Source organism: Crocodylus siamensis, chromosome 4 (assembly GCF_052110815.1).
Source record: "Crocodylus siamensis isolate JL-2025a chromosome 4, ASM5211081v1, whole genome shotgun sequence".
NCBI lineage: Eukaryota > Metazoa > Chordata > Crocodylia > Crocodylidae > Crocodylus > Crocodylus siamensis.
The window spans coordinates 216,113,185-216,133,522 of record NC_143398.1 but is presented as its reverse complement, the minus strand read 5'-3'; the positions used below and the strand labels follow the sequence as shown (position 1 = coordinate 216,133,522).

The 20,338-nt window shown below is 40.7% G+C and overlaps 1 protein-coding gene across 6 annotated transcripts in view; it reads left to right on the top strand.

Moving 5' to 3' along the window:
* GPD2 (glycerol-3-phosphate dehydrogenase 2) overlaps nt 1-20,338 on the top strand; it is a 288,808-nt gene that overhangs the window by 571 nt on the left and 267,899 nt on the right. Inside the window, exon 2 of one of the 6 annotated variants that reach the window (XM_090045693.1) lies at nt 17,394-17,446. The exons of the other annotated variants lie outside the window; for them this stretch is intronic. The gene's annotated coding sequence lies outside the window, so the exon portion shown is untranslated. The remainder of the gene's footprint in view (nt 1-17,393; nt 17,447-20,338) is intronic. 6 annotated transcript variants of the gene reach the window in all.

The following is a 20,338-nucleotide window of genomic DNA, read 5'->3' as shown; positions in this document are numbered from 1 at the left end:
CAGATCTCTTTGGGGACCTCGTCCAGGTTTCCGCACCCCCCAGGCTTTCCTCCTGCCAGCGGCTTTCGCAGCCCCGGGGCTTCCTGCTGCCGGGACACTTCCCCGCGACAGGGCACGTCTCCCGCCGGGGGACACCGCTTTGTTTCGGGGCAAGGCCGGCGGCCCAGAAGCGACTGCTGGGTACCGGCAACCCTCCTTGGGCGCGGGTCTGGCAGGAGAAGCCTGTGAGGAGTAGGCGCCCCTCAGGGCCCGGGTGATACCCCCAACTTGTGAACGCAAGACGAGGCGTGACTTTTTTGTGTTTGTGTTTTTAAAGAAGTGGTGGAAGGGTGACTTAGTGTTTGCCTAGTGAGCAATCAGCTGGATTTCCTGGGGCTTCCAGTGCTTCTAGGTGATCAATAACTGCCAGTAAACGCTTTGCATTAAAGCCATTACCGCCTAATACATGCCATTAGGTTTATCTCTTTGGGCTTGAAAAATTTCCAGCTGTATGGTTCAGGAGGCTAAGCAGGCTGTTAGCAAAGATGTGGTCAAAGTTAGCTGTTTCCCTGGTTGCTGATAGGAAGTAGGACCTGGCTGTCTTCAACTCTCACTTCCCAGCCAGCTCTTGGGGTGAAAACAGAGACATCTTTTTTTTTTCTTTCTTCTCTCAACCTTTTTTCTATCTTTTTTTCCCCTGTTATAAAGGGACCTTCTTTTTCTGTCAGCTGTAAGCGCTTGAAGCTGCTGCTCAGAACTTTTTCAAACAACAGTCAGGGGAAACTGATAGGAGGACACCTAATAGCAGCATAGGAGGACACCTAATAGCAGCAAGTGCCTCTACTTGTCCATCCAGGTTCTTTGGGTAAATCCAATATATATATATATATATATATAATATATATATAATTTTTTTTTTAGACCAACTAAAATTCTTCTTTGCGAGCTGGTGGGTACAGACACCCCACTCTTCATTCTGCTGCTGTTTAAGGTAGCAGTGACCAGCAGTAGAGGAGCTGGGTCTGTTTTTATTTCTGCTTTTTGGGGGGACAGGGAGAGGGGTTGCATGTAAAACCAGCCCTCCTGTTGCATCAGTTCTCATTTTGGAAAGACATTTTAGTGATTAAAAAGGACAAATATATTTGAGATCTTAAATTGTTGTGGTAATTTACGATGAACTTTTTTTTTTTTGTCTTTTCTGGTGCCTGGGATTTTCAAGTTATGAATGCTTGTGAAGACACAGCTGTTATGGGAGCCACTCAACCTTGAGGTTCTTATGCAGCCGTTTTATAGATGTTAATCTTGTTTTGTCTTACTGACACATTCTTCCTCCCTGCCAAATTTTAGAGGTCTACACAATAGCTGCTAGGGATTTGAGGAGAGGTGACTGTGATAGTGGCTCTTATTTCTAGTTGCTGTGTCACTTTTAAAAACAGCCAAACTATAATAAACAATTTTTTGACATAGATTTTCCATATAAGGAATCATTGCTGTTGATATAGGTTGGTTGACTCGTTCTGAGTGATGTGAGGCAATTCATCTGTTCACAGACCTTGATCATGAAATATGTCTTTGGATGGGGACCATCTGTAAAAAGCCCTCAGCACACATGCACATCATAATTGATTTTTGTGTGGTAATTTAATTTATGCAAAATAATTGGGCCAATATAAGCCAGGTTTATAGTTATGCGAAGTCAGAAAATTCAGAATTTCACTTTCCACTAGAATTTTTAACTGTGTTAGTTGTGTGTTTTATGATTGAGTCTCTTGTGTCTTGATCATACATATGAATTATATAGATCTTTTTATTATTTTAAGTGAGTTTATATAAGTGGGTTATAAACCTTATTGGTCTATAAGGCATATCATCTCAGTCTGGTTCAATCAACTTTTTGCTATGTTAGTTGTGCAACTTTAGTAATATTATAGATGCGTATTTCATTCATATTTTAGGTCCTGGAACCATTTAATTTTTGTTCCACTCTTTAAAACCATACCTGCTTCCAGCACAGCATAAACTCAGTAAATTTGTAATAATTATACACCATTTTCACACTAGGGGATCCTTGAATTTCTTGTCTAATTCATACAGTTAGGAACTGACCAACCACGAGAGACCAGATCAAGTTGTATGCATCAGCATAACTTCAGTGGTTTGAATTCCTCATCAGTTTACACTAGTGGAGGATTTTGCTCTTCCTATTCAAATTTTCAAAAGTGACCTTCAAAGTTGCACAATTCATAATTGCATGACCAGGTATTTTGAATCTTGAGTTTTGAGTGTTTAAGTTGCAGTACTTTCAAAAGATTCATGTCTGTGTTGAAGTTTACTACCAGGGCAAAAATATGTGCCTAATTCTGTTGATGATTTCATTTTGAACTTGTGCCTGGTTTAACTTTTTAAACTACAGACACTAACACAAAACATAATTTTATAATATCAGTGGTAGAGTTAGAATTAGGGATGGAACTGGCAGGACCTATAGAGCTTGGCTGGGTGAACAAGGTAGAGGTGATGGAGTTCCTTGGCCAGGGGTATGTTTGTGCTTGGTATGGCTCTGGGCCAGGAATACGTTGAGGCTGAAAGAGTTCCTTGGGTTATGTTAGTGGGGCAGCTATGATTGCTGCTGGTGTGTGTGTGTGTGTGTGTGTGATTTTTTTTTTTTTCCCCTGAAGTTATATTTGAAACTGTAAATTATCACATCTAGTAATATCGTCACATTTGCACTAGATTTCTGGCAACGCAAATGATATAGTCTCAGGTGGCAAAGCGTGAAAGTTGTGCTTGATGTTTAACTACAAAAGAGAAAGGGCTTAGCATACATGGAAAGTGAATAAAGTGGGGTCTGCATCCATATATTGTATCTGTGCCAAAAGTTTGTTATAGCATTGATGTAGGCCTTGTGACTTGGCAGTTTCTGTTTATAACGTAATTTTCTATAATGGCGGTTAAGGAACAGATTAAGGGATTTAATGCTGAAGTACATGGTGCGCTTTTAAGTTCAGGACCAGTCAAAGAACAGTCTTGGGTAAGGTAGTAATTTATCATAGGGGTGTCAAGGATCTGGCTGTGGAGCCATGTTGTTTGGCCCCTGTGCTGGCCCTGGGTCACACGCAGGGCCAGGGACATGCACCGTATGTAGCACCTGTTTTGGGGGACACACTGTACCTAGTGCCTGTGCAGTGCTGGTCTTTGTGCCCCCCTGCATTCTGGATCTAGTGTCCATGGCTCCTGTTCTGGCCAGTCCAGGATGCAGGTTGCATGCAGTGCCCGCTCTGGCTGGTCCAGGTCATAAGGCTTATACAGTGTAAGTCCCAAACTGGGGGGGACAAGTGCTGAACCTGGTATGCAGGGTGGGGTGGGTCTATGGGTCCCTCACATGCTGGATCCACTCCAGTGCTTGCTCCAGCTGGTCTGGGACCTGTGATACATGTGGCACTGGCACCTGTGCTGGACTGGGTTAGAACAAGTGCTATGTGCAGTGCAAATTCCAGATTAGCTGGAACAGATGGGATTTATGGGGCTGACCCCATGCCATTCATTTGGCCCATGGACTGGCAGGCCAGAGGAGTTTGCCCTTAATTTATCATATTCATAACTGTTTAGCAATGAGGGGCAATGACTGCTAATTAGTTGTTAACTCTTATCCAGCTTAATAATAATAATATACCAAGCTTCAGCTGTTAAGGAATGGCCAAGTACAGAGGTGGGCAATTATTTTGGGCAGAGGGCCACATACTGAGTTTTGGCAAGCCATTGAGGGCCGCATGACAGGCAGCCCAGGGCAGATAAATATTACTTTTCTAAATTTTTTAGGGGCTCTGCAGGCTGGATAGAATGGCCTGGTGGGCTGCATCTGGCCCCTGGGGTGAATTTTGCCCACCCCTAAATTAGTAGTTTTGTCTGCTTATTGTTTAATTTCCCATCCAGCCCTGATTAATCTCTGAGTACAGTGTGGGCGAGTATGATTACAAATATGAGCGCAGTAATAACTTTCATGATTCTTGGTGAACTGGGCCCATCTAAAATCTTGTCATATAATGTTGTGTTCTGTCAATTTAAAATAAGTTTAGTTAATCTATTAGGAGCTTGTCTGTAGACAGATTGCAAATTTAAAGGGCCTGGCTTTGGGAGCTTTATTTTGGAAAAGCCACATTGAAGAGGAAAGGTGCATGTCATCTGTTTGATTTATGTGGACTAAGGGTTTTGATTAATTGGTTAATCTTTGCACATTTTATTTGAACAGAAATGCTTTTAGCACATTGATAATATAATTTTACACAATTTTAGCAGGTCATATGTTTTGAAGTCTTTACCTTTTTTTTAAAAAAAAAACGAAGCCAGATACTTTCTAACTAGGCTACAATTATCAGATGGAGATGGAACGTTTTCAGAATATCTCCAAAGGAAGATTCCCAGCAATGGCTTTAGGATTTTGCAGTCAAGTATGGGAGCAACAGGAATGACTGCTGCAAGACCGTTTCAGGCTGGACATAAGGAAGAATTTCTTTACTGTCCGAGCCTCCAAGGTCTGGAACAGCTTGCCATTGGAGGTGGTTCAAGCATGTACATTGAACACCTTCAAGAGTAAATTGGATGCTTATCTTGCTGGGATCCTATGACCCCAGCTGACTTCCTGCCCTTTGGGTGGGGGGGCTGGACTCGATAATCTTCTGAGGTTCCTTCCAGCCCTAATGTCTATGAAATCTATGAAATTCTTACATATGTATTGAAATTTAATAGCGATTTGGACAGTTTTAGGAGCCGACAAAGATATGCCCGATCAGTTTCTTAAATGAAAACATTAGGTGTCGGTCATACTTCTAAAATCCCTTTCCCAAGTGTCCTTTAAAAAGCGTTTTCTTCCTATAATCATTTGGCTAGTTAGTTCCTACTTTCATATTTAAATGTCTTGGCTATTTCAAAACAAGCGTTCTCATTTATATGCAACCTGCATTTTACAACAGTTTCCTTCTTGGTTTTCTCTAGATATCTTGTTGTGGGTGGGGGTGTTTTGAATGCTGTAAGCAGGATTTGCTTGTTCCTGAGGTTATTGGCCTATGTTGTAATTTTTTTTTGAAAGATGGATTTCCCAATCCATTAATTAGTTAGGATCAACTGTATATAGTTAGGCATTCCATTTGTGACATGTTAATTGCATAAAAAATGCAGGATCCTTGATTCACCTAGGTGTGCCACTGAAGTTAGTGTAGAGCCATTCATGTGAATAGGATTTGGTACTTAGGATAAGCACGTAGGGCTGTAGTAAATTTTGATTCATACCTATTGCCTCTCTCCACAAATTTGCAGATATGTAGGGAGCAACTGGAGAAACAGGGTGAAAAAATGAAACCCATGAAGGTTTGGGAAGGAAGAAAAGTAAATGCAAAACAAATATTTGTTGTGAAACTGACAAAATAAAGGTGAAGCAGATTGAAGGGAAAAGGCAGCATCTTATGGAAAAGGAAAGGAAAGCTGAACAGACTTCAAGGGAATAAAAGGGTTAGATGCACGTAATGGTTAAAAAAGATTTACCAGAATGTATTCATTTTAGTGAATTTAATATTAAAAAGAGCTAGGCTCCTAGAAAGACTAAAACAATCTGATTTTTTTTTTAGGAAAGGGCCCCATAATTGAAGGCACCCTGCTTTATTGTACACCTATTCTTCTGGGAAGAAAACACATTTATAATTATGCCCTTAAATCACAACCTGACCCCTTTCTTTTGTCTCCTAGTGTCCAACTGCAAGCCTTTTTAATTAAAGAAGAAAAATTACTGCATGATTTGTATTCCTACATCATAGCAATGAGTGCAACTAAAATTTCATGGAACCCAGTAGATGCCTGTTTTCCTCCAAAACACCAAAAGATATCACATAAATATATTTGTTATTTGTCCTTATTTAAACTTTTTACATAAAGCAGAATTGCTTTAAAGTTTCCTGGTATTCCTAATTTGGTCAGTTACTTAACCTAGCTTAAGTATGCCAAGCAATTTTATTTTATTTTATTCTCTGACAAAGCACTTACTTTGAAATTGCTCTGGGACAAAAGTACCAGAAGATCTCGTTCTAAAATTGCAGCCTAATGTCAGTATTGTCAAGAACTTTATTGTAGTGTGCTAGGTGTCTGTATGTGAGCACATATGGTTATAGTGTGACTTATTTTTGCCCCTTTGGAATATTATCTTTTTGTGTGTTAATTTTAGCTTCAGTTTGAAATATTTTACAGACTTTTCCTTTTGTCTGCTAATTAAGACTGATAGGAAAAGATGCTGAGTACCTGCATTTTTTATTTGGATGGGAGTTTCAGGTGCTCATCTGCTTTGCAAATTGGGTCCTAATAGAGAAAATTGGAATCCTCCCCTGACAATACTTCTTTATTGTGCAGTAAGTATTTCTAGGGTACTGGCTGTTTGGCTGTGCAAATCTGTCCAGTTCTGTAAGAAGCAAAGCAGCATTTGTTGATTTCTCCTACGCCATGTACTCAGGTAAAAAAAAAAAGATCAAGTCTGGCAGTTACTATGCTCTTGGCCCATATAATACCATATCCTTACCTCACCCTGCTGCCATGGGTGATTAGTACCAGAAGAATGTTAAAGGACCCACTTAATGGACAGTTATTACACAACTGTTAGAGATTTTCTCTTAATGCTGATAAGTTACTAGTTGACTTATATCATGATACTTGTGCATTTTATGTGTACATCATTTTATGACTGCATCACAAGAAGGAGGTAGATATTGAGGAGGGCTTGTCTACCAACTAAAAGACAATGTTGGTATAAATACATATGAATAAATTTAGGTGGAAAATTAGAGGTTTCTAACCATGAGAGGAATGGAGAAAGAGGCCCTAGAATAGCTATTTAATAGGAGTAGTGGAGATAAACCCAACTAATTCTAGTACAGAGCTTGATAATTCTCTTAATAGGATATGATGGGGTTGCCTGTGGGACTGAGCCAGGAGATTCTTTTCAGTCCTGTGTTCCTATTAGAAAATAATTATATCTACTCATGATCCTCCTCTCAGTCTCTATGCGAGAGAGTTTGATTAGTGCATACATAGTGTGTGACATATGGTTGGTTTGGCAAAAGTTGTTGGAGTCAGGAGAGAAGCTAATGTGGAAAAACCCCTAGTTCCTGTCCAGCTAGCAGAGGAGCCAAGCAAGGTGCATGGTGCTCTTTCCTTGCTCCTTTGCTAGTGGTGAGGTGATAGAGTTGCTTCCTGGTTGGGAGTAGCCACAGTGATATGTTCCCTGGTTAACCACCCTTTGTACTGACTGCTTTGATACGGAGAACTCGGCTGATAAGTACTTTTGGAGTATGGAACACATTTTCCTCATATGGCAAGCTGTTGCATTTCTTTCTGTCTTCCCCTTAGTATACAGGAGGGGACAATCTAGTTCTGGGAGTTAAGTTAAAGTCTCAACATTTGCAGCTTCCAGAGTGATTTGTAGCTTTGAAATGGTCCAGCTGGTATCTGTCTATGACCACTCTTTTTCATTGGTAGGTCCTAAAGGATCTGTCTCTGGGTACTGATAGTGGAAGTGATTCCTTAGGTAATTAGGTGAATGCCATGGAGTGCTTTGAGGATCAGGGTGGAGAACCTAAACTGAACTGTGCATTCACTGGCTGGGAGGAGGCTGTGCAGAAGATGGACCCCTGTGGTGTTAATATGAATAACTACAATATTCCTGTGACTTGTAGCACCTAGGTCTCTCGTGGTGTGTTGCTTCATTCCTATAAATGATATGTAGCTATTTAAATGTAGAAATCATGAGTGTGTGGTTCACCATAGTGTAGTCTGTCACTGCTGGGATCAGTAGTGATTTTTCTGTTTAGCTGAGGTTGAGGGTAAGTGATTATTTTGCTACCATGGACAGATAAGCAAGGAGAAACCCAGGAGACAGCAGATTCGCTTTGAGTACATACAGGCATTACATTTAGATTGACCTAATCAGGGTTAGGTCAACTAAATGCCCAATTGTACAAGTGTGCAGAGGGCTTAGTTTGCCCCAAGATGGTATGCAAAATCTAAGTTGGTGCACTAATTTGGATAGAGATTGAATTAACCCAGTCTAAGAAAGCACAGCTGCTCACCCCAGCCTTGTGGCTGTCTCCCCCTCCTCTGACAGGGCTATTTTTAGCCCCCTGGACTCTTGCCTTAACTAGGCAACTCCCCTGTGGACCTGCTAGTTTCCCCAGTTCCCTGATCCTGCTCACCTCTGTCCCCATACCAAGTTACATAGATCAGTTTTCCCGTGCAGTGTCTGGGAGTAGCAAATGGCTGTAATGCACTCTTAAATTGAGGATGGAGACCCTTTATAATGTATGCATGTGTGTTGCAGAGGAAGCTCCTTAATTTTAATTAAATTGAGCTGTAACCAGCTGTTCTTTACTCAGGTGCTGATCTGTGATAGGCATTATTTGGAATAGATGTAAAGGAGGTCAGACCAGGTGTTTGAAGGGTCAAAAATGCCATTATGAAACAAACAAACAAACAAAAAGCTGGTTGATGATGCTGTCATAGAAGGGGAGTGGAGATTATAACATTTACCTCTCTGACAATCTCCCTTGTAGCGATAACTAGCATTTCAGGATCAGACTACTTGAAACATAAAATTAGCCAAAACTATCATGGTTTGATGGTCTCTGTTTGCCGTCATAGTTGGCACAGAGTACTACTAGAAAGACTAATTATGGAATGGGTGGGGAGTTTGGTATAACAGCTCCAGGTTTGCTGCTAGCTCTTGGGGTATCCTGGTGTATGCAGGCAGGCAAAACCTAGGCCAGAGAAACTGACACTAATAGAATTTTACCTCATTTATTTCAACGGGAATTATCTACCACAATAGTTGGCAGCATTGAGGAGCAGGGGGATGCTGTAACAGAGCTTAGGTCAGAGCAAGAGCCACATTTAAGAAGATTTGTGCTGTCCATGGCTGCAGAATCTTCAGTCTGGAAACTTTCAGTAATGTCATTTCACCTAATCCACTATTTAAAGGATTTAAAAATCACCTAAATACCTTTGAAAAGGGAAAGAAAACAATAATTAAGTTAAGGCAGAGTTATGAAAACAAGTGCAATTTATCGTAATAATCACCATCACATCATGACTGCCTGCACTGATTGTCTGTCTTAGTCATTCATCTAGGTGACTCACATTTTGTTAAATGTGTTGATATATTGTTTTTAATGGAATATGAAGCACCCAGGTTCCATGGTAATGGCCTCCATAAAGCACTTGAAAACAAACGTAACGGCAGATTAGGCTACTTCTCTTCATTTAACAGGTTTTGTATTTCATACAGTGTGTGTCTGATAGCAGCACAGAGGGCGTTGCACACTCTTCTTGCTAAGCTTTACAGTTTTACCCATCTGTTAGCAAGACTTCTCTTTTCTTTCGCCTAAATATGATGTTTTTATTTTTTTCTTAATTTTTAGGGAACAGGTTCTTTTTAGACCCCTCTCTCCTGAAGTAGCCTCTGACTTTTCTTCTCCCTCCTTCTTCCCCCTCCCCCTCAGTGGCTGAGTGCTATTTATTAGTAAGCTATTTGGGCTAGATCTAAAAAAAGATCTTGGGTCTGTAGTAATACTGAATGTTTCATAACTCTAGGCTCCTGGACCCCAGAGTGGAATTCAGAACCCTGCATGAGGTATCAGTGCTGGCTAACCCTTTTTGGCAGGTATCTGCCCTGCCCCCTGCACCTTTCCTTGTTAGTTGTGTGGCAAATGTAGCAGGTGCCCATGTTGCTTGTGGTACATGTGCTGCAGGTTGATCACCTCTACCCCATACAGTGCCTGGAGAGAGTTATTTGCTTTAGCATCAGATCCAAAACAACCAGCATACCAAGCAGCAGCTGTCTAGACCTTGCCAATAGGCAAATGATGGGGTATGTCTGTCGGTATGTCTGTCTTAAATCACGATCGTTCCCAGGGCTTCAAACTTCTGGGAAATTTGCAGTGCTGGAAAATGAAGCAGGATGGGGGAATCATATAGGTGTTCTACCCCCCAGGCCAGAGCACAAAAAAGTCTCCCCAGAGGCAAGCCCTCCAGCCGGAGATGATAGGTAGTTGTTCCTTTACTCCCGCTTCCCTCATGGCAGACACAAGGTCTCCTGTTGACACCCTGGATAGTAGAGCTGTGCAAAGCTTTGTTTTCTGATTCAGTTTGGTGGAGATTCGCTCCAGTTTGGTGGCCGAATCTGAATCGAATCAGGAGACCCTTTAATTTCTCTGAATTGATTTGGAGAGATTAGGAAAGATTTGTATATAGACATAGCTTTAAATGTTTTTTCTAGTTATCTCTAGGTACCAGGTGGCTCGTTAATGATGTGATGCTGGGGTGGATAGAGCGTCCCACAGGAGTGCAGGGGGCTCTCCAGCATACTCAGCAGCAGACCTGGAGGTGGACCAGAAGCACTTCCGGTCCACTTCCGGGTCCACCAGGGAGCATGGGGGCCCGCTTCCTCCTAGCTCGGCGATTGGTGCTTCTGAGTCTGGGGGGGACACCTATGGTTCCCCCACAGCTGATCGCTGAGCCAGGGAGGTGCGGGGGGGCCCTGCGTGCTCCTTGGCTGACCTGGAAGTGGACCGGACATACTTCCGGGTTCACCGTGGAGCATGTGTGCTCCAAACACCCCAGCATCACGGCATTCATGAGCTGCACCTGGTACCTCGAGGTATGTAGAAAAGACATTTAAAGATGTGTCTACGGCCAAATCGCTGATTCTCCAAATCGGCATTGAATCTTCAGATTCGTATTTGGCTGAATCGAATTGGGACTGTGATCCGAATTAATTAATGGAATCACTGTCTCTGATTTGGTCCATATCTGAATTGGAATTGAATACGGCCCATTTTGTACATCCCTGCTGGATAGGTTGAGCTGTAGGCAAGTGCCCCTTCCCCTTGTCCCCTTCCCTGTACAGACTGGGGTGACCAGGGTCAATGTGTGGGGCAGGAGGCAAAGGTACTAGTAGCTTGATCAGTCTAGGCACAATTTAGGTGTCTGGCAACAGGGCACCCCCAAGCTTAACTGATGCTTCTCTGATAGATGAGCTGTTGGGAGCCAGTGTGACAGCTGGCTCCTTCCTTCTTCCTTGGAGAGCAGAGGGCTGAGGGATACTGGGAACCTGAGAGAAGTGTACAGCTGTTGAAGCTGGCTCAAAAAAGCTTCTTTTTGTGAAGGAGAACTTTCTGGTTGGTTTTTAATAAAAGCTGGTTTTCTTCTACAATTCTCCCCCTTGAAATGCTAGATAAAGGCATTTCTCATGACACAAATGTAATACCAGTCCATAGCCTAAGCCTGTGTTTCTTCCTGTAGTTATATTTTTATACTCTTATAATGGCTTAGTCATTAGAGCAGTCATCCAGGGTATAGACCCCAGGTAGACCTTCTCTGCCTAAATTCAAACCAACATCCTTCCCCTGTCTGGAGAGGTCAATTTGTGTTTGCATAAACTTTCTTTCAATTTGTTTGTAAGTTGAAAGTTTGCATAAAGGCACATTCTATATCTAAATAACTTGAATATTTTGTCTGTTTAATGCTGTCCGTTTGTTTTTTCTTGTTTCCTTACAAGCTTAAACCATATGTTCAGAAACTTTTCAACACCTATGTGTTTGAATGATTGTCCTGGTGAATCTTTATTGTTGCTAAACAGTTTCCCTTAGTTGGCTGATTTACACTCAGCCTATCCCTCAAAAATGAAAAGAATGCAACTATATATGTATCACGCACACAAATGATAACCTGTACTGGCTGGCTATATGAAATCAAAGAGTTGTTCCTTGGTCCTGAGCTACTATTTGACCTTAAACCAAAGCTTGTTGAAGTAATTGAGAAGACTCCTATTGACTTTGGTGGACTTTGATTTGGGGTCACTTGTTGTAGGAGGTGCCAAGGTTATCTAGTCAAATCAAAACAATCCAATTTTCCGCTCAAGGTATTTTTTTTGTAACTATTTGAAATGTTTGGAGTATGGCAACATGAATCTGACTGCATCACTGGGCACATTTTACAAAGTGAACCTTGCATGATAATTAGCTTATTTTTTAGTCTTTTAAAAATCAATGAAGTCATTGACAAACTCTCCTGTGTTCCTAGGATGAACCATCAATTCCAAACTTGGAGGAGAATACAGTTTTCTTACATAATTTTGAGTAGTTGTCTTTTTAGCATGCATTTTACAAGCACGTAAATGACACTTTACCATCAGGTAACTGTTTTGTGTGCATAGTTTATTTGTTGAAGACCGGAAAAATGTATGTAACTGTCAGCTCATATCCCTTGGTGCCATTAGGCCCTCGCTGTGCCCATATTGACTTTTGGGTTGTTCCATGGCATAACTTTGGAAGAAGGCTGCATCTTTTTTCCCCCCTGCTTGCTTCTGGGTGTATAGTGAAGGACTCTTCTTTTAAATCCCCTGAAGTTATAGCATGTTTTTTTTATCTGACTATGCTAGCCAGCAGCTACCCCAGATTGGGCACCCAGTTTAACATGGCTTAAGATACTGGAGAGAGTAAATGTTTATACTGGCGTAATTGGCATTATGTATGTCGAAAAAGAGTAGCGAGACAGTACAAAATCTGAAATCAGGGTAACTTTGCCTAATCTGGTAGATTAGGGGTCAGCAGTCTGTGGCCTGCCCTATGGAGCCATAGTTTATCCAGCTCATGGAGCTGGGAGGCTTGTGTGGGAGGCTTTGCCCATACAGTAGAGAGAAGCCACAGTGGCAGCACTATGGTGGGGGAGCTGCTCCACTAGAAAGCAAATTAATTATAAGTCAGAGACAATGTTTGAAAATAACTTTTAGGTATTTAGATTCAGAATACCTTATTTTGACTGGTTTTGCTGTGAGAGAGCTTATGTGTGTTAGTTACTGACAGGAAAACAGCTTTTTTAGTGATGGAAAAAAAGGCTATATATGACAATTTGAGTAGCAGGCTTTCCGGGAATATTCCTTTCCCTAGGGCATTACATAAGTTAGTTGTCTTCTCTGTGAGTAGGGCTAATGATACAAAATAAGTACTTAATTGCTATGCAAATAGGAGGTTCTTTGTTGACAGCTTAGTTTGAGACAAACATGTATATATGAGGTGTGCACCCACTGTAAATCTGTAGGTGGTACATTATCAGTATTTGTACAGCAAGCAGAAGTCATAATGTAAGGCCATGACAGCATTATAGATTTTTGCCAGCTGAGATGTGTGTGTCAGGGGTGTTGGGTGATCTGAAACAGATGCATTTCCCAGCAGAAGACTAGTGCAGATGCAATTATATAAGCAAAACTGTTCTTGATTTGTGGGGGGAGGGGGTATGGTTTTATACATCGGTGGAACATGCTTCCCTACTAGACTAGCTGTATCCACAGTAGAAGCCCTTCACTGGCATAGTATACCATATTCCTTTACTAGAAAATGCTTGAATTGCAGAAATAATTAGACACTTCAGTGTGGTGCTACATATAAAAACAGATCTACAGTAATCAAGCTGATGCAGAAAATAGAGTGTAGTAGCAAAAAGCCTTCATAACACAATTTGAGTACTCCAATCTCTGCAAATCATGACTGTTTATAGGCATGAATTCTTGGATATGCTGCTCAGCTTGAAACACCATGTGAAAAGCCAGTTTGTACTTTTGGATGCACCAGTGGAAATGCACTGATGTCAATACGCTGTTTTACTGCTGGTTGTACCTGACAAGCTTCATAGTTAGGAATTTGGGACAATAAGTCCTCGAAGGCATTGTGGTACAGCAGGTAGCATCCTACAGATTTGACAGGATATCCCTGAGGATGCCTGATTGCCAGAGGCCAAGTTTGGCCCGGCAATGTGGTTGGGGGAGTTGGAAGTGATTTTTGGATGCCATCTGTGAGGCATGGGACATGGTGTAGGGATGGTTCAGAGCCATGTATTACACCCACGGCATTGGGGCAATAAATGGGCAGCCTCCTGCCTACAACTTTTTAGTTCTAACAAAGGCATGGTAGGTGAGTCAGGTGGTCCGGCCAATGATTGGATGGTCCCTGGGATGGCCCCCTGTTACAGTATCCTCATTGAACTTTTTAAGAAACATCTTTCACTAGAAATGTTAATGGAACTGCTTATGCTGTAACTTTAAAGCACTAAGTTCTTTTTATTGTTTCATACCAAGGAATGAATGGGTTGTGTGGGTGTAACTGACAGTACAGCTGGGCTTGGTTTACACAATAAGCCCTTTGTCAGGCTATGAAGAGAAACCTGTTGGTGAATATAAGCTACTTACCTGTGTTAATAGCAATGGGGCAAGTTGTTAATAGCAATGGGGCAAGCCATTGATAGTAGGTGATACAAAAACTGGGCATGCAGATATGGGCATGTAGTGTCTTTGCACGACAGCTTCCCTATAAATCAGCAGTAAGATTAATTCTCCTAGCTGTAAGAAGTTGCTTTTTCCCTAACAGAATAACAGACAAGTGAAAATTTTTTATTTTATTTAATAGCATGTGATATTCTATACATAAACTGGCATTTCAGTACATTGGATATGCTGCAATTGGAATAGCAGTCCTTAAAAGTCAGAAGCTAATATTGTAGTTTCTTGAACCTCCCCTGCCTGACTGGGGCATTTGGCAGGATAAAGGGGAAGAGTTCCAGGTGATGGAAAACAGGGCTGGATTTGGGTTGGGGCCACACCCTTGTCCTGGTCTGATTGCTCACAAAGGAATGGTGCAAATCAACCTTTAAAAGGGTGTGTTTAGGGTAATAGGTCAGGGTGGCTGGGCAAGAACAGCTTTTTTTTAAATAGATGCCTCTTTTATAGCCTGACCCCAATGCAGGTCTAGTAATTCCTTTAGAACTTAGTACAATTTTGACTTAAGTATATGCAGCAGAAGGGGGAGTTGGGGTGGGGGTGGAAAGAAATATTGGTTAGGGGAGAGTGAAGAGTAGTCATCATGGAGGACTGGTCACCATGGCATTCAGACTTAAAAGGTAGCTAGTTATTCACTATGACTTCTGTGCGTGGGTGTGTGAACACTTTAATTCAGTTAGATTGTTTTCCTTAATGTTATGCAGCATTGCTTTTACAAGCACAATCCAGAAATCTGGAGCACACGAAAGCTGATAGTCTGTGCTATTTTTTTCTTCATGTGTATCAGATCATCCTTCCTGTGTGATTCATAAGATAAAATTGTAGATCTGGGCCAGCACACAAAGAATTGTTTTATCCATAATGAAGAAAATGTAAAGGTCAATTAAACAAAACAAAAAGTTCAGTTATGGATTTAGTTTAAGAATATTTGACTGTTTTGAAAACATTCGGAAAAAGTTTGGCCTAATAGCACGTGCCCTGTTAAAAGCATAGTTTTCCAGTTTAGAATAGTAGAAGAAAGAATAACATGATGGGCAAGTTGCCGTGGAAACTACTTTCTTTTTTTTCCAAACAGACTAGCATGCAGATGTGTGTGTGAAATGGGAATTGAGCTCTATAAGTGATTCAGTTTAAACTTCTCTGTCTTCAATCCCATTGAAATGGCAATGCTGATTATTATGTCATTACAAGTATGGGCACAATCTTTGTTTCAAAGTAATCTTGCTTAGTGGCATATTTACTTAATATGCATATTGCCTTCTTAGGAGAGACCCACCTTCAACATACAATTATAAACTAATTAAACTCAGTTTAATTTTAAATCATATTTTGTTCTCTCAAAAATTTGAGTTTTAAAAAAGAATGCTGTCTGAACTATATATAGTTTACTTCTGGACTAGTAGGGTGTTTACTGTAGAAAGACTGCATCTAAGCCATTATTTTCATAGTTCAAATTATTAAAATCTCATGGCTTAATTCTAAGGCTTTGAGTTTTTTACACCAGGGAATGCTGAGTATGTGTTCAGATGATTTGTCAGACAAATAGATATATAAACTTGGAACCTTTTACATTTTTTTTAAATATTAATTTTTATGTATGTATACCATAGAAACAATATAAGGATGTGGTTCCATTGTTTTCTATGGGGCCAATTCATTTTTGGATAATGTAACCCAACTCTCTTGTGAAAGATATTAATTTGTTCTTTTGGTGTTGTTTTTTTTTAAATTCACTCAGATTTAGAGCATATTGTGTTTCTAGAACAAGCATTTAAAAGTTAGAAATTCATTGTATTATGTAAGGTGATTTTATCCCTGGTGCATAAGATATGTGAAATTTGTTTTCAGATTAGCATGGGGCTACCAGTTTTCAATCTGAATACTTAATTATTATTCAGGTGATTGAGGAAGCTTGGGTAATATGTATGTGTTCACTGCTGTAAGTTTTGTGTAAATATAGAAGTACATGAATTGCAGTTGAATTCTCATAAACTTTTTTTTTTTATGTTTAGGGATTTATAAAAGAGCCTGCTGGCTAGTTCCATTCAATTTTTTTAAAACTTCAAATCTTAAATTTTGTTCAGTTGAACTTTTTATGTTGATTTTTTTTTGGTCAGTCTCTGACTTCTGTGCTTATTTTAAATGACTTTATAGTGGCTTTCAAAATGTAAGTGAAACATTACAAGGGAGTCAATACATCGGTGATCTATAACTGATATTCTCACTAACTCCAGTCAGATTGCTATAAACAGTAAATTCTGAATGGTGTCCATTATAGGGAGAAGGAGTTGCATTTTAATAAATACTCAAGTAAGGACTTCAGTGTCTTCTATTTTATTTAATATGAACAACCATGGGGTGGTTTTATTCGAATTGCAGACCAACCTTTAAGGTTATTGACTACAAGATTTCTTTAGGATTGCCTGGCAGCTACAGTCACCTAAATTCTCTTATTCTCTAGCTGATCTTTGGGACAGAACCTCTTTCCCTCTATCCAGAGTCTGGGATGTTTCTCTTACTGCTTCCTGCGGCCTCGTTCCTGGCTGTGGTGAAACAGAAGGATGGGGTTCTTCTTTTCCTGACCACTGTATCCAGGAAGCACATGTAGATTAGGTGAATAGGTGCATTAAGAAAGGCTTGCAACATTAGTGATGGTGGAAGCGTTTAAAGCAAACCTGTTATTTGTCTATACATGTCGGAGAAAGAAGACATTTCTAGGCTTTGGCTCAGAAAATTCTAAATCTGTCAAGTGAAGGCACATGTCTTGGCATGTGTTTGGACACAGATTGATTCAGTTCTTTACTTTTCTTCTTGTGTGTGTACAAGTACGTCACGCAGTTCATTCATAAACCATAGTAGCAGCATCTGTTCAGATGAGGTAATAAACTTGTCAGGCAGGGTTATGCTCCCTGCCTCTTTGTTTTAATTCTTCTAGTGTGTAGATAGTGTTGAAAACCACTCAATCCATTTGACACAATGTGTTGCATGCCACAAACCTGTTGCTTTGGCACGGATGCGTACTGCTACTGATGTGCCATCCTTATTGGATCCATAGGTTCCTCTTCATGGCAGAGTTGACCTGAATTAAATCTCAAGCATTTCCTGAGCGTAAGTATTTTGTGTGTGGGTAATGGTCCTTTTTAAAAAGAGCTGGTCTGTTGGGTGTTATTGGCTACAGCTTGAGTTAACAGCTGAGGAGTTGCACTCATATAGCCTATGCAATGAATGAAGGCTAGCTCCATGTGAATGCTCTTATTCCTCCTGTCTTCCTGCACTTATTTTTTCCCCCATGTACCTAATGAAAGTTGGACAGAATCTCCTGCAGTTCACTAATAGAATTCTTAGAATTGCTATGCTTGTTTCATTGTAAAAAAACCATGAGCTACAACCAAAGAAGTCATAGTGCCACACACGAGTGTGCAGCCTATGTGGCAGGGGTGTGCAAAGTGAGCCATATTCGACATGCATCCAGCCCAAATCAGGGACAGTGATTTGATTTGTTGATTCAGATCACTGTCCCCAATTTGATTTGGCCAAATCTGAAGATTTGGTGTTGATTTGGAGAATCAATGATTTGGCCATAGAAACATCTTTAAAAACTTTTTCTACATACAGGCATACCTCAGAGATATTGCGGGTTCGGTTCCAGACCTCCGCAATAAAGCAAATATCACAATAAAGTGAGTCACACAAATTTTTTGGTTTCCCAGTGCATATAAAAGTTATGTTTACACTATACTGTAGTCTATTAAGTGTGCAATAGCATTATGTCTAAAAAACAATGTACATACCTTAATTAAAAAATACTTTATTGCTAAAAAATGCTAACCATCATCTGAGCCTTTAGCGAGTCGTAATCTTTTTGCTGGTGGAGGGTCTTGCCTCGATGTTGATGGCTGTTGACTGATCAGGGTGGTGGTTGCTGAAGTTTGAAATATTGTGAGAATTACCAAAATGTGACACAGAGACACGAAGTGAGCAAATGCTGTTGGAAAAATGGCGCCGATAGACTTGCTCGATGCAAGGTTGCCACAAACCTTCAATTTGTAAAAAACGCAATATCTGTGAAGCGCAATAAAGCGAAGCACAATAAAATGAGGTATGCCTGTACTTTGAAGTACCAAGCATGAACGCTGTGGTGCTGAGGTGGATGGAACGTCCCACAGGAGCACGGGGGGGCCCTGTGTGCTCGATGGCAAACCCGGGAGTGGAGTGGAAGTACTTCCGGTTCACTTCCGGGTCTGCTTGGGAGTGTGCGGGTCCCCTCTCCCCTCCCGAACTCCCCTGCCTTGGTGACTGGCTGCAAGGGGACCCCAAGTCCCCCCCCCAAGACCCAGGAGGCACCAGCTGCCAAGCTGGGGGAGGTGTGGGGGGGCTCCCCTGTGTGCTCCTTGGCGGACCCAGAAGCGGACTGGAAATGTTTCTGATCCATTTCCGGGTCTGCTGCCGAGCACGCTGGGGAGACCCCTGTGCTTTTGTGGGACCCTCTGTCTGCCCCAGCATCACAGTGTTCACAAGCTGTACTGGTACCTCAGGGTATGTAGAAAAAAACATTTAAAGCTGTGTGTATATCCAGATCTTTCCAAATCGATTCAGAGGGTTTCTATTCGATTTGGAGTGATTAAAGGGTCTCCTGATTGTATTTGGATTCAGAGATTTGGCCACCGGATTGGGCTGAATCTCTGCCGAATTAAATCAGGGACTGAAGCTTCCAACAGCCCTACTATGTGGACACAGCTGTTTGTATTGCTTTGCAATGTGGCAAATCACTTTTCTTGAGTTAATCTGACTTGAGTTATTCACGTGTATATAGCTTAAGATAAAGCAGAGGTGAAGGTGTGCTCTATAGTAGTATGTCTGGAACTGAATAAAGATGTAAGACTTTATGACAATCAAGGCCAGATTGGAATATCTGTTTGTTAGGGATGAAGTTCTGAGCAGTGCTCTCAAGAGGGAATAGTCTTAACCCTAGCAAGAGCACTTCCAGAAAATTCCTCAGGGACTCTGTTGTGTAGCTAAACATGGGAGAGAGAGATAAAATGAAATATCTGTAGAATGTTAACAAGGCTATTTCTTTTATTGTTGTTCAAAGTAAATAAAATAATGTAAAGTGTGTATTGCTACTGGGGTAGGACAAAAAGTGAACTGCAACTAATTTGACTGGTGGAATTAGTAAATTAGCTCTTGCATTCAGTAAGAGACATTTCAGGGAGAGAATCTTTTTCATAAAACCAAAAAATTTAAGAGTCTGAATCTGAATCTTCATTGTCTTTCTTCTCAGCTCCTGAGGCTTTCATTCATGTAGTCCCACCTTGTAGATATCAGGCACATAATTTAATTCTTCATTTGTAAACTTGGAAATTAGATTTTTTTTCCCCTTTAGTGTTCGTCATAGCGTTGAGAGAATGGATATTTTTGCAGATTCCAGAACTGTACTGTAAATATTTAAGTGACACTTAGCATTAGAACACAGAGGAAGACCACAATGTGTTAAAAATGTCTTTTTGTTTTATGGGTCTCAGGTAGCAGTTGAGCATTCCTGATTTCATTAAATCATTGTGCTAGTGTTTTGGTACGGCATGACCTTATTCACCAGGTATTTAAAACATCTGTGTGATGTCTTTTTTACATACTGGAGAGCTAAAATGTTTTCATCTAGCTTAAGTTAGATAAGAAATAAATAATTAAGTGTATACTGAAATATACTTTATTTTTATTCATCTCTCCTATTTATTGGGCTATCCAAATCAAATTTTAATTGTTGCTTGGCATTATTTCTACAAATGCTTGATAGGAAGGTTGTACATTACCAGGAGTGATACCATATACACAGTTTAAGAGGCCAGAATTGGAGTTTGTGAAGTTCAAAGTAAATTTTGAAATTTTGTGTGTAAGATGTAGTAGTCTGTCATTCTTGCATTGGGAGATAGGTCTCTAGTCTTCTTGGGCAATGGGATTGTAAGAATGACCTGGATGATGATGAGAGGCAGTAGGTAGGAG